This window comes from Bison bison, unplaced genomic scaffold (assembly GCF_000754665.1).
Source record: "Bison bison bison isolate TAMUID 2011002044 unplaced genomic scaffold, Bison_UMD1.0 scf7180017864531, whole genome shotgun sequence".
Taxonomy (NCBI): domain Eukaryota; kingdom Metazoa; phylum Chordata; class Mammalia; order Artiodactyla; family Bovidae; genus Bison; species Bison bison.
Window position 1 is genome coordinate 10126517 of NW_011495081.1, and position 14875 is coordinate 10141391.

The 14875-nt window shown below is 44.7% G+C and overlaps 1 long non-coding RNA gene across 1 annotated transcript in view; it reads right to left on the reverse strand.

The window, feature by feature from the left end:
• The window catches only part of LOC104982472, a 9633-nt gene extending 7187 nt beyond the window's left edge, over positions 1-2446 (reverse strand). The window contains exon 1 of the long non-coding RNA XR_824510.1: positions 186-2446. This is a non-coding gene — a long non-coding RNA (uncharacterized LOC104982472). The remainder of the gene's footprint in view (positions 1-185) is intronic.
• Positions 2447-14875: the final 12429 nt, after the last annotated feature.

The window sequence follows — 14875 nt, forward strand, 5'->3', positions numbered from 1 at the left end:
GCAGAGACAGGTGTGTGTGTGTGTGTGTGTGTGTTGTGTGTTGTGTAGAAGAAAGGAAGAAGGGTGGGGAGAGGAGAGAACGCTTCCCTGATCCCAGCATCCCAGACGCGGGGTGCTGGGTGCTGCGATAGCCTCCCCAGGGCCCCTTTGGGTCTTGTGTGCACCCCCGTGCGTCAGTTTCCTACCTGGTCCGCCGGGCGGGTGGTATCGCCCTTCCCATCCATTCCTCCCTGGGACTGTTTGGTTTAAGCAAAGGGAGATGAAGCAGGGCCGGACCTGGGAATTATTCATCTTTCCCACTGCTTCTGGGAGCAGGACATTTATTTAAATCATCTGATCACCCCCACTCGCCTTACGGTGGACGCCCTGTCCGGCAAGATGCCCTGGGAGAGGGCACGGGGTTCATCTGCCACCCTTTGAACCTGGCATCGCCTTTAGCGTGTGCACCCTGAGGTCTTCAGGAGCAGCGTGACGTTCTCTGGAACTTTTCTGCTGATGTGGGCACGCTCCAGATTCCAGCCCGGAGCTGTTCCCCTGCCCCTGCCCTCTGGTCACAGCTGTCAGCTGCCCCCTCCAAGGGTCGGCAGGCCCTTGACCCCCCCATAGTTATTTCTGGGCAGCTGGTGCACGGGAAAGTAGATGGCAGGGCAGCGTGAACTTTCTGAAGTTGGTGCCATCTACATGTCTAATTCATGCTCGATTCTCCCACATACTTCTAGCTACTTGAGGTGGAAGTATCTTTGGGGGTGTATTTGTTGCGGAAGTTGAGCCTCACTTAATTCCAGGCTTCCCCCTCCCTGCCAGATGTGCACTAGGAAAGACAAACCCTCCTCCTTGTTTGGAGTCCCTGGTCCTGGCCATCCTGAGAATCCACTGGGTAGCCTTCCCCCACTCTAAGACCTATGACATCATCCCCACTCCTCTGAGACTCCCGCTTAGATGTCTGTGGGTTTTCTGCGGCTTCCAGGGAGGGTGGAATGCTGGTGGCTGCTGTGGATTTTTAACCAGGTGTGGGTCAGAGTGTCCTGTTTGTCCTGAACTACTCAGTCACCCCAGGGAGAGGGTTTCCAGGGGGCGTTGGCAGTCACAGGTAGGGACGAGTGATTATTTGGAGGCTGTTAGAACTGGGAGGTTTCCTGGACATCTCAGACACAAAGACCTGCCTAGATTCATGCTTTCTATTTGCATTGACCTGGTGTGTCCCCTGATAAAACCCAAGTAGGACAGTCCAGAAGCCAGGTCTTGTGCATGTCCTCAGGGAACTGCCTGCGGCCCAGTAGAAACTGTTATTTATTGCATCTCCCAGTTAGTACTGGGTGGCTTTCGTTGAGTCTTCATCACTGTAAAAATAGCTGTACAGTTAATTTTGTCTTTCTCTGGTCAGCACTGGTTAATATGTGTGTACGTGTAAAATAGGGCTAAAATAAGTAGAATAGTCAGAGCGGGTTTGAGCAAACTCCAGGAGATAATGAAGGACAGGGAAATCTGGTGTGCTACAATCCATGGGGTTCAAAGAGTTGGACATGACTGAACAACAGTCATAGTGGGGAGGGAAGGATGGGGGGTGGTAGTTACAAAACACCTAGCTGTCCCAACTGGTGGTTTTCTGTTATCCGTGTTTCTTGGGCTTGTGTGGTTTTGACTCACCTTTACAGTGAGTTGCTAGTTTAGAAACCTCTAGGCAGGTTGAAGTGTGTGCATTTTTCCTGTTATATTAAGTATCACCCTTCTAGAAGGGATTTCACTTTGCCCTAACTTGTCACCGGAGAACAGGGCCGGTCACGTCTCCTGAAGCCTATATGGTAGGTCAATTCGTAGTGGGCCAAAGACCCTGTCCTTCTGTCCCATATCCTCCACCTCCATGCTCTTTTGGGAAGTTGATCGAACAAGAAAGATGATAAATGCCAGTGCTTTGGCACTTTGGATTTCTTTCTCCCTTTGATAGTCTGTGAAGAAACTCGGGGTCAGAGCGGAGCCCTAGTCTGAGTTTCAGGTCTTTGTAGGACTGGAAGGACACTGACATTTCAACAGCAATCTGGAGGCCTCTATTTTTCAGGAATCTTCTCAGACACCTTTGCATGCATGTGTATATTTTTTCCTTCCTTTGTTTTTACTGTTTGTGTTAGGGAAGTGAAGCATCGATTTCGACCGTTATTATTTTTTAATGTATCCGGTGAGAAAGGCTCAGGCTGTTTGAGGTCCAGCTTTCCTTGCCGAGGTGGGCTCAGTGGGTTTAAATGCGTGGATGCTGAAGGATGTCTAATGGTGGGCAGGCCTTGTGGGGGTTAGACGGTTCACCTCCTTATTGGTTGACCTTTTAGGAACTCCCTGACCTTTTCTACCTGTCCGTGAAAAGGCTTGATTTCCCCCGTGTGTACCCAGGAGTGTGGGTGTTGACCTTTTCTTTTGGAGCGATCTGCTTAGTGATGTGAGCAGGTGGGTTTTATTATTATTATTATTATTATTATTATTTTTAAACGAACTGAGTGGCTTTGTGCAGCCTAGGCCCGTCGATGAGGCTGTGTGCAGCAAGTACAAATAAACACACCTTGTTGCTTTTCGTCTTCAAAGAGACGGATGAAGGCTCCCTGCTGGGGTGCGAGGTGTTTTTTCCTGACAGTCCACTTCGGCCTTTACCTTTGTGATAAGTGACGGAGAGGCGCAGGATGTGAGCCAGGAGCAGAGGGAGGGCCTCCAAGACTGGTCTAGGTGTCTCGTTGCCAGGGTCACCAGAAGAACTTGAAAGTGGGTTTGTATCGTCTTCTTTGTGAAAGGGTTTAGAGAACTGGGAATTAGGAGAGTTTCTAATCAAATAATCTACGAAAGTCATGGCCTTTTCCACCTTCCCCTTTTTCACGGGAAAGGAGAGAATAGGGAACCCAGTATCTATGGACCCTCATCTCCTACGTGTGAGATGCTTTGCTCGCCCTTGAAACACGTGATTCCGTTGAGTTTTTCCAACGATATTGTGTGACAGGAAGTCATTTTGTGGTCCGTGAAAGATTATCCGTACCCAGGGTGCCAGATTCTGACTCGAGTTTCTCTCCAGGCCCCCAGTCTGGGCTTTCCGCCCTATTTCCGGGCATCCTTCCACGCCTTTCCCCCTACGTGCTTTTGTGAATTAACAATCCATGAGTTTGTTTCCATAAACAGCCCCCCTTCCCAAATCTGTTCACTTTGCAGTCACAGCAGTTGGTATTTGTGGTAAATACATAAAAATAAATCCCAGGCCTTGAGTAAAGATAGAACTTTCAAAATAGCGCCCATATTTTTGCTCTGTGCATGGGAGAGGCATGTCTGGCAGGAGATACCACTGGACATGGTTCCATTTCTTGACCCGAGGTGTAGTTACATGGGGGTTTGTTTTCGTTCATTAAATTCTATATTTACCTTTCCCCCCTTTTCTTACATGTTTATGGTATTTTACAGTTAAAAAATGGAAGACAAGTCAGAGTGATGGAACTGGTTTTAGCTATGAGAGAGCCCTGGGGGAAAATCTGTTTTTGGTTGTGGAGTTATCTTGTTTGTTCTTTTTCCCTCTTTCTCTCTTTGGAATATTTTGGAAATTCATGGGCCGTCCTAACTGTGCAGCTATTTTTGCCTCAGCATCTACCTAACAACTGGGGAGGTTTTTAAACATGGCTGCTCCTGTGTGTGTGTTGCTTTTATTGTAATTGTTGTGAAAGAATCTACCTTTTGGGTCTTAAGAGTGCCCTTAAAACGTCTGCTGGGAGAAGAGCCAGGTACTCTGAGGATACAGGATTTGCCTGTCATATGTATTTGATGTTTGATGTTGCTCACAGGTTAAGTAAACTTTTGGTGGCTTAGCTGGTAAAGCATCCGACTGCCATGCAGGAGACCCGGGTTTGACCCCTGGCTTGGGAAGATCCCCTGGAGAAGGGAATGGCTACCCACTTCAGTTCTTGCCTGGAGAATCCCATGGATAGAGGAACCTGGTGGGCTACAGACCATGGGGTTGCAAAGAGTTGGACACAACTGAGCAACTAAGCACACACACACACACACACACACACACAGGACAAGTAGACTTGTGTGACAGGATAACTGCCCAGTCAGAGGGATGGCAAATATCTATTTCAGATAGGATGGTTAGGGTTTCTGAGATGGCTGCAGGGCTGGGGTTTATGGGGAAGCATCTCTCAGCCTGGCGCTGTTGGCGTTGGGACTGGAGGGCTCCTTGTTGTGGGGGGCTGTCCTTTGTATTGTAGCTTGTTTAGCAGCACCGCTGGTCTTTGGTGCCAGAAGCAGCCTCCTTCTCCCTGCCCCCCTGAGTTGTGACAACCAGCAATGTCTCCAGCCGTTCCCACATTTCCCTTGAGAATCAGCCCAGCTTGAGCACCCCAGTTGCGAACCCTGGGTCTGGTGTGAGCATTCCCCACCTTGCCATACATCTGGAGCATTCTTACTGCTCATCCAGAAGTGTCTCCCAGATACAGCGATTCAGAGAGGTTTTCTCCTCCCAAGGGTCTCTTCATCATCAGGTTTCTGCTTTCTGTTTCTGCAACCCCACAAGTTCAATGTGAAAATAGGTTTTATCTAGAAATAGCCTCAGCCCTGACCTTTCGCTCCTGCTTCTTGCTCTTGTGTGATAGTGAAAGCAAGTGAAGCTGGAGATTGTGGATTTCATTCCCCTGGGAGAGATAGGCTGAGGAAGCAAGTAAAAGGCAGGTGGTGGGTGACACCAGAGCCACTTGGTTCACTGAAGACCTTTTAAACTTGGGAGGTTCACTATCCCTGTGAGCTGGAGGAGAAGCGCCCTGAAAGTTTGCCTTGGGAGCTGCGTGTTGAAATCTCACCCTGGAAGTCCCCCTGCCTCCACCCCACAGAGCGGTCATTGTTTCTCTCGGTTCCCCTTCCCTCCCCATGGTTCCTTCCCCCTTCCCATCAAAAGCTTTTACAACTGGAGTTCCTTCTCTAGGTGGGTGGAGGGGATCGTCTATACTAGCAGCCTGTGAGCTTTGGAGAAATTTGCGTCTTGTACTTTCTTCTCTGAAGTCCTTTGAAAGTTAAGCTCTGTGTCACTTAGTAACTCTTGTATTCCTTTAAGACACTGCCTCCCAGCTGTCTGGTTCCTTTGTTCAGTGGTGGCCAGCCAGCCTTGAGTTTTTAGCTTCCTCCTCTCTTCAGAAGACCAGCATCGATGTGCAGTGTCTGCCGCTGTCTTCTTCTGTGTGTGAGTTTGCAGGGAGAAAGGAGCTACCAAGAGAGCAGCGCTGGGTTTGGAGGGAGAGAAGTGTCCCTTATCTTCCATCAGACACATGAGCTTCAAATCACACCCTCTCCCCAAAGGCTTCTTCAGGTGGGAGCCCTGGCTTCCTGAGCCTGTGAGTCTTGTTTTCTTCCCTTTTGTCTCTGGGTAACTTCTTGAAGCTTTATAGTATGTCCCCTACATGGGAATGGGTTCCATTCCAAGAGGGTATTTGTAAGTCCAGTTTGTTCATAAGTGCAACGAAGTTAGCCTACGTACCCAACTAACAGAATCAGCTATGTAATACTGTTCTGTAATACGTTTATAATACTTTTCACACAAATAATACATAAAAAACAAACACACAAAAAATAAACATTTTAAATCTTACAATACAATGCCTTGAAAGGTGTAGTGTTACTTGCTCAGTCCTGTCCAACTCTTTATGACCCCGTGGATTGTAGCCCTCCAGGCTCCTCTCTCCGTGGAATTCTCCAGGCAAGAATACTGGAGTGGGTAGCTAATCCCATCTCCAGGAGATCTTCCTGACCCATACAGGGGCTGACATCAAATGGAGAGGCACGAAGAGTTACTGACTGGAGGAGGGAGGCAGGGGGGAGATGGTAGAGCTGAAGGATTGTCAGCAATAGGAGACGGAGAGCAAGCTGCAATTTCACTCACAACTGACACTGATGGCACAAGTCCTGGTTCCTTGTTGGAACCAGATGCACATTTGCATCTTTGAAAGTTTGCAACTTGAAGGTTCGTGTGTAGGGACTTCCTGTCTTCGACTGTTCTCTAGTGCGGTACTGGCTCTGTGCTCTAGGGCGGGCAGAGCTGTGTAGAACTTGTTCTTGGCCCTTGAAGACTTGAATGATCCAGTGATGGAAATGGGGTTGTTTACCTCTGTCATGAGCTGGGAAGCGCAGAGGCACTCCTCCAGCAAGTGGGGTTTTGGAGGCATTGTGTTCCTAAATATGAGATGTACTGATGGATCTATGCCCTTCATGAGAACACAACTGTGTGGATGTCACAAGGCTTTGGCAAACCCGGATATCCAGTCATTGGGAATATTTAATGGATGAGTCATTCTTTTCTTAAAATTTTTATTTTTATACAACTTTTAAAGGTTACTTTTCATTTGCAGTTATTATAAAATATTGACTATATTCCCTGTGTTGTACAATACATCCTTGTACACCCACTTACACCCACTGCCCCGCCGGTGACCATGAGTTTGTTCTCTACCCCTGTGAGTCAGCTTCGTTTATGTTATATTCACTAGTTGTGGTATTTTTTAGATCCACATATAAGTGATATCATATAGTATTTCTCTCTGTTTGACTTATTTCACTAAACATAATGCCCTCCAAGTTGGATGGGTCATTCTTAATAAGGTTTCAGAGGTGATGGCGCATGTCCTAGCTTGCTTCTTTAGCTATCCGGATAAAATTTTGGGGTAAATATAATGGTATTCTAAGGTTCTTGTAACTCTAGGCTTATGAGATTCTAATGAGACATTTCTTCTGGGGCTGTAGGCAGCAATCTTCTTTATCTTGTCATACTTCCTACAGACACATATATGCTAAAGTAAAGTGAAAGTGAAATTGCTCAGCTGTGCCGACTCTTTGCAACCCCATGGACTATACAGTCCATGGAGTTCTCCAGGCCAGAGTACTGGAGTAAATAGCCTATCCCTTCTCCAGTGGGTCTTCCTGACCCAGGAATCGAACTGGGATCTCCTGCATTGCAGGCTAGCGCACACATATATGTGATAAATAGGTATAATTATATTATACAAATAAATATATATATTTATATATGTATAATATGCATATCTTGGTGTATATATACACATATCTTAGTGTGTGTGTGTGTGTATATATATATGTCTTTATATATATATTCACACACATACATATATATGTGTGTATAGAAACACATATATATGCAACAGTTAGAACTACACATGGAACAGCAGACTGGTTCCAAATAGGAAAAGGAGTACGTCAAGGCTGTATATTGTCACCCTACTTATTTAACTTCTATGCAGAGTACATCATGAGAAACGTTGGGCTGGAAGAAGCACAAGCTGGAATCAAGATTACCGGGAGAAATATCAATAACCTCAGATATGCAGATGACACCACCCTTATGGCAGAAAGTGAAGAGGAAATAATAAGCCTCTTGATGAAAGTGAAAGTGGAGAGTGAAAAAGTTGGCTTAAAGCTCAACATTCAGAAAACGAAGATCATGGCATCTGGTCCCATCACTTCATGGCAAATAGATGGGGAAACAGTGGAAACAGTGGTTGACTTTATTTTTCTCGGCTCCAAAATCACTGCAGATGGTGACTGCAGCCATGAAATTAAAAGACGCTTACTCCTTGGAAGGAAAGTTATGACCAACCTAGATAGCATATTCAAAAGCAGAGACATTACTTTGCCAACAAAGGTCCGTTTGGTCAAGGCTATGGTTTTTCCAGTGGTCATGTATGGATGTGAGAGTTGGACTGTGAAGAAAGCTGAGCACCAAAGAATTGATGCTTTTGGACTGTGGTGTTGGAGAAGACTTGAGAGTCCCTTGGACTGCAAGGAGATCCAACCAGTCCATTCTGAAGGAGATCAGCCCTGGGTGTTCTTTGGAAGGAATGATGCTAAAGCTGAAACTCCAGTACTTTGGCCACCTCATGCGAAGAGTTGACTCATTGGAAAAGACTCTGATGCTGGGACAGGTTGGGGGCAGGAGGAGAAGGGTACGACAGAGGATGAGATGGCTGGATGGTATCACTGACTCGATGGACGTGAGTCTCAGTGAACTCCGGGAGTTGGTGATGGACAGGGAGGCCTGGCGTGCTGCGATTCATGGGGTCGCAAAGAGTTGGACACGACTGAGCAACTGAACTGACTGCTATATATATATATATATATATATCCTACCTTTTTTAGTCTCTAATCCTACTAGATTGTAAAGTCATTAATGGCTAGAATCATATGTTAAATGTATATGTCATATTTCTCATTTTTTTTGTGGAGTCTAGGAGCATAATAATGGCTTCCAATCACTGGAGGGTTCTCTACCTGGCAGGATGCCAAAACTGCACATATTTCATTATAATCTTCCTGAATTAAAAACATTATCAAAATAATACCTTGCTTATTATAAAAATTTCAAGCACAGTAGAAGTCATTATAGTAAAACATTAACATCTTTCTTTATCCTCTGTTTGCATTTCTTATTTCTTTTTAAAGTCACTATTAACTGTCTGGTGTATCAGTTTAGTCCTTGTGGATTTATACACACACATGCATGTGCCCATAGAGTTAATGAGCTCATACTTGCCTATATTTGTTGTTTTCTAACTTGCTTTTGAAAATGTTGTATTTTATCAATTCTACTTTGAGATATATGCATTGGGCACACTTGCCTAAATGTCGTTTAGACATTCCGTTTATTCCCAAGCACTTGGCATGTTCATTCACCTTCACTTGCCGTTCACTTTCTCAGTTTATAAATGGCACTCTTTTTGCTTCTATCTTAGAAACAAAACGTGATATATCTTCAAACACATGACTTTAAAGTGCTTGGCTCATACTTTGCAAGAAAATATGGAACTGGACTTCCCTGGGGGTACAGTGGATAAGAATCTGCCTGCCAGTGCAGACAGATTCAGTCCCTGGTCTGGGAAGATTCCACATGCCGCAGAGCAACTAAGCACATGTGCCACAAGTACTGAAGCCCGCGTGCCCAAGAGCTCACGGGCCACAGCTACTGAACCCACACACCTAAGAGCTCACAGGCCACCGCTACCGAGCCCGCGTGCCTAAGAGCTCACAGGCCACCGCTACCGAGCCCGCGTGCCTAAGAGCTCACAGGCCACTGCTACCAAGGCCACATGCCTAAGAGCTCACAGACCACAGCTACTGAACCCACATGCCTAAGAGCTCACAGGCCACTGCTACCAAGCCCGCACGCCTAAGAGCTCACAGGCCACTGCTACCAAGGCCACATGCCTCAGAGCTCACAGACCACAGCACTGAACCCACGTGCCTAAGAGCTCACAGGCCACCACTACCAAGCCCACGTGCCTAAGAGCTCACAGACCACAGCTACTGAACCCACATGCCTAAGAGCTCACAGGCCACTGCTACCGAGCCCATGTGCCCAAGAGCTCACAGGCCACAGCTACCGAGGCCACATGCCTAAGAGCTCAGGGGCCACCACTACCGAGCCCGCATGCCTAAGAGCTCACGGGCCACCGCTACCGAGGCCACATGCTGCACCTACTGAAGCCCGTGGGCCTAGAGCCTGTGCTCCACAGGAAGACAAGCCACCACAACGAGAAGCCGGTGCACTGCAATGAAGAGTAGCCCTTGCTTGCTGTAGGTGGAGAAAGCCCATGCATAGCAAAGAAGACCCAGGACAACCCAAAATAAATAAATTAATTAATTAACTAAGAAAGAAAATATGGAATTGTAGTCATTCTCCAGTGACAGATACTTGCTTCACTATTTTCATATTTATGTAGTTTCCTTGCCTTTTGTATACACAGTAATTTTTCATTTCAGTGCAAAATTTTAGTGTCGTATTTTAAAAGGCTTTCTAAATAGCAGGTAAATTCAGCCTCTGCGTTTCCAACAATACACAGTACTGGATGGAAATGATGACACACGTTAGCACCTGTGACCAAGTTCTTCTCCCAGGTGCTGAGACTGACCAGCAGATCACAGCTTCTGTTTATTCTGTGCTCTCGTAAGGTGTTGTTGGCTATTGGGCACCTCTTGAGTTCAGAGATGTTACAGTATTAAAGGTAAATTAGGCACATCTTCATTTCAGAGACGTTCGAATACCAAAGGTATGTGTCTTCTTGCTCATCTTTCTTTTAGTTTTTCTGTAAGTATGCATTCTTTTAAAAACACCTTTAAAAACATGTGGTATATGTCAGTACCATGATTTTTTTTCATGTGTGCTGATGAATCCTATTCCATTTTCACAGCATTCATTTAGGTAGACAGTATAATCTGCCATTGTAGAGATGGGGGAACTAGAACACTAAAGAAATGTCCCAACCCTGCAGCCAGCAAGAGGTGGTTTCAGGATTCGCATGTAGGTTGCTCTTGACTGCTGGCTCTACTGCATAGGCATTGAGTAGACATTCAAATTCTTGTGTGTTGGAAGAAGGAGGTATACTCCTAGATGGTGCTAGAGAGTTCAGTGCTGTCAGTATTGATTCCTTGCTTATTATGTTAGATAGAATAATCTGTTGGAGAGCCATTGGTCAGGAAGCATCTCAAGTTGTTTTTATTCAAGTGGCCTGTTCTCGGCAGATTGAAATTGACATTTTGCTTGTCCTCCCTATGGAGGACTTGTTGTTATAGACATTTAAATTGGCTTTTGTAGAGGTTTTCTTTATTAAAAGAAACAATAGCAACAATAAACAAATTATTTCAGCACCATGAGACTTGCCTTTGAATGTATTCATGATGGAGATGTTTTCCCCCCTTTGGTGGAAACATTTTGTTGGAATACCAACCAAAAGTAATTTCTTTTTGGTCAGTACTTCCTTCAAGTAGCGCTGGCTGCCAAAGAGAAGTGCCCACTGTCTATAAAAATCTAAAAATAGATTTTTAGGACAAAAATATAGTGCTGATTATAATGCCTCAAATAAAAAGAAACCTTTAAGTTTGGTCTTTCTCACTCCGAGGTTAAGCTGGTATGGTTCAAATATGGGAGAACTTTTTCTGAACTAGTCACTGATGTTATTTTGTTGAGGAAGGTGAAATGTTAATGTACTGCACCAGAAAGAAATCATAGCTGGAAAGAATTTGCCCCATTTTGTTACCTCAAACCAAGGGGCTCTTATGGGCAGTAGGTCCTGTCTTGTGAGGAAATAACACTGCAGGTCTGAAAGGCGTTAATAACTACAGGCAGACCATAATAAGCTTCAGGATTCCAAACCTGCACTCCTAAGTTCTCTCCTGAAACCTGTCTCTCTTTTTAATGAGTCTTTGTGCTACCAGGGGACTGTGAACTGGATGAATTTGCAGGTGCTCAAGTCCAGCTGTGGTTTTTGACAGGCAACATGGGGAGACTGAAGACGAGGGTTGTCTCTGGCCTGGAGGGAGGCTGCTGAGAGGGGGCACAGCCAGTTAGTTGCCTCTGGAACTGGGTGCTGGAGGGGCACGGCCCCTATGAATAACTTGATTTAGAAGACATGCCGACCCAAGGTGCCAGCGTTCTGTGTGGGACACTCGTGTGTCTGTTGGCAGAGCGAAATGAAAACATAAAAGGTGTGTAATTTTATTGCATTAAAAATCTGTTCTCGTTATTATAAGGCCCAGTGAGGTTAGCTTTGGGGATATCACAAGTGTGCTGTCTGATGGCCTTACTGGAACATTTTTCTTCAGCTTCTGCCTTGAATCAGGGCAGTGTTCTCTAGGAGAACTAATTGGACATGGCTGAGAAGTGAGCCCTCGTGATACTTGTAATTCCACAGTCAGTTGAAAAAGAAACCCTCTCAATTGGTTTGGAAAATGCTAAATTTAGCTTGTTTTTTATTATAAAAATAAAGATGGGGGAGTTTGGGGACGATGGAAGAGTGATTAGTAGCAGGGGGTGTTTCATTGGTAAAAATTTCATCAGAAAAAAATCCAAAGCTATAAAAAATGGTTGATGCTAAGAGAAACCAGAACAGAACTGAATGAGGGCTTCAAAAGCAGATTTTATAAAATTTGATTAGAAGATATGATAGGAGGGAGCTCAGCTGGCAGGGGTGTGTCATGGCAGGACTGTAAAGAGCGGATGGTAATTGCTGTAGAAGAGAAAGGCTCACATTGGGAATAATCTATAGTAATTAAAGATTGAACTAACCTTGTAAATGTTATAGAGAAGCGATGAACCTTTGTGGAACCTATGAAGGGCAGCAGCAGTGCAGTAGGGGAAGATTTAGCATGCTCAGAGTTCATTTGTGTTGCCCAAGTTGATGATAATGACAATTCAGGAAAAGCTAACAGATGTCGAAAATATACTAAGGGTGCTTGATTTTTATACCAATACCAGAGAAATTGGAGTGGATCAGGAGTTGGACTGTATATTCAAGGAAAGGAACATTCTCCATCACTGGGGGGCAATCTCAGGATCTTTTGAAAGTACCCAGAAAGTGTAATTCAGCAATAATCCTGAGCAGAAGAAAGAACTCTCCCATTCTTGTGTGATTCGAATTCCAGAGGCAGGATGGGGTCATGCATGTTTCTTTAATGTCCATCTTATTTGTTGTTTAGTCCAGCACCTGAGTCAGGGCTTGGTTTAGCGTCCGTCACACAATAGGATCTCCTGTAAGTTACCTAGAAGGCACGGAGGTGATCGCTCAAGATAAGCGACTGTGACTTTGAAGAGGAGAAGCAGTTGAGGGAAGGAAGAAATTGAGAGGTTGCCCTTTGGTGATGCATTGTTTCTGCTCCAGGCTTTGAAACAGTCTCATTCGGCATCAAAGACCTGCAGAGATCGTCATAGCGGAGACACCTGTGGCTTAAAAGAAAATGACAAAAAGAGAGAGCGCTTGTAGAGGAAAATGGATTATAGTAGTTTTAAAGGCATGTGATAAATTAGACAATTAAGAGTCTAGCATGTGGCATATAAAAAGTGTTTCTGACAGGTGAATGAAAACTGCTGTGCCTCTTAATTCCACTTGAAGGGAGTTTACACAGCTTACTTAACGAATATGAGAAGTTACTGGGAGGAAAGAATTGAAAACAGATCCGTCTTATGAAATATCAGTGTTAAAAACATTAAATAATAAGAAACTTAAGATTATCTTCTGGCCTAATCTAAAAGGAAGTAAAACTTGCTACTGAGACAACACAAATGATTCGAGGAAGGAAGTGCATCAATCAATATAATCTTAGAGGGAAGTGGAGGATGATAGAAATACATCAATTATAAGACCAAGTGTACAGCAAAATCTCAGTAACTCTTGTGAAAAAAATCACCCAGCTATTCTTCATAGGAGACGTAGTAAACTTCAAGAGACATAGAGTGAGAGGTTAGGGAAATAAAATCCTATATGCCAAGACTTCTTTTGCAGTCAGATAAGTAATTGCATAGCATTAAGCAGTAAGATAGATAAACAGGGATACTGCAGATGGCAAAGGTTTCATTAAACAACAAGTATCTGATAATCCCATGTAAACAGACATGAAGAATTAGAGACATAATTAAAGGATGTTGAAGCTTCTTGGATAATATTAGCGAGTGCTTGCCAAACTTTGGAAGGTTAAAATATTTAGAGAGTACCTAATTTTAACATTTCAAAGAAAAGGTCTGTGGGAATAGTGGTGCGTTAGTCAATCGTGTCCAACTCTTTGCGACCCCTCGGACTGTAGCCCACCAGGCTCCTCTGTCCATGGGATTCTCCAGGCAAGAATACTGGAGTGGGTAGTCATTTGCTTCTCCAAGGGATTTTCTTGACCCAGGGATCAGACCTGGTCTCCTACATTGCAGGCAGATTCTGTACCATCTGAGCCACCAAAATGTGCTGGTGACTCGATGATAAGTGTCTGCAGTCAGGAGCAGTGGGTGAGACAAGCGGCTTCCTCGGGACACCCCTAGGGTGTCTTTTCTCCACACAGCTGCTCCCTGGGTTTGTGGAAGTATTTGCTATCGGAAGCTTTGGGGATAAAATCCTCCCTGCTAATGAGATGAGAAGGTTGATTAAGCTTCGACTTGGGCTTAGTCTGGCACCAGCGTCTGTGGGTGGGAATTTACACCCACAGAGCAGTTTAAGGCCTGCCATATGGATAGAAAAGGAGGCTTTGCAAAAGTGATTGAAAAGAAAAGGCTATTTTTGCTTTTATATCTTAGGAAGCGTTGCTATTATTTAAATTATTAGAAAACATTTTCCTGCTCAAGTATAGTGTATTTTCTCCTTAAAATGGTAGTATTATCGTGGGATTATGGTGTAAGTGCTTTGCTACTCACAGTGTGGGTTTCCAGGCCAACAGCATCAGCATCACCTGAATCAGAACCTGCATTTTAAGAAGATCCTTGAGCGATTCCGCCTTGAATTAAAGTTTGAGATGCACTGATGTGGTCACTAAGAATACAGGCTTTCAAATGAACCAGCCTGGGTGGAAATCCCAGCTCACTGCCTCAGCTATGGCCAGGTTTCTTCACCTTTTTCCTGCCCACTGTGTCTTCGTCTGTAAACAGGGATAATAATGGACACCACCCTTATGGAGGAAAGTGAAGGAGAACTAAAGAGCCTCTTGATGAAAGTGAAAGAGGAGAGTGAAAAAGTTGGCTTAAAGCTCAGCATTCAGAAAACGAAGATCATGGCATCCGGTGCCACCCTTATGCAGGAAAGTGAAGGAGAACTAAAGAGCCTCTTGCTGAAAGTGAAAGAAGCGAGTGAAAAAGTTGGCTTAAAGCTCAGCATTCAGAAAACGAAGATCATGGCATCCGGTGCCATCACTTCATGGCAAATAGATGGGGAAACAGCGTCAGACTTTATTTTCTGGGCTCCAAAATCACTGCAGATGGTGATTGCAGCCATGAAATTAAAAGACACTTACTCCTTGGAAGGAAAGTTATGACCATCCTAGACAGCATATTAAAAAGCAGAGACATCACTTTGTCAACAAAGGTCCGTCTAGTCAAGGCTATGGTTTT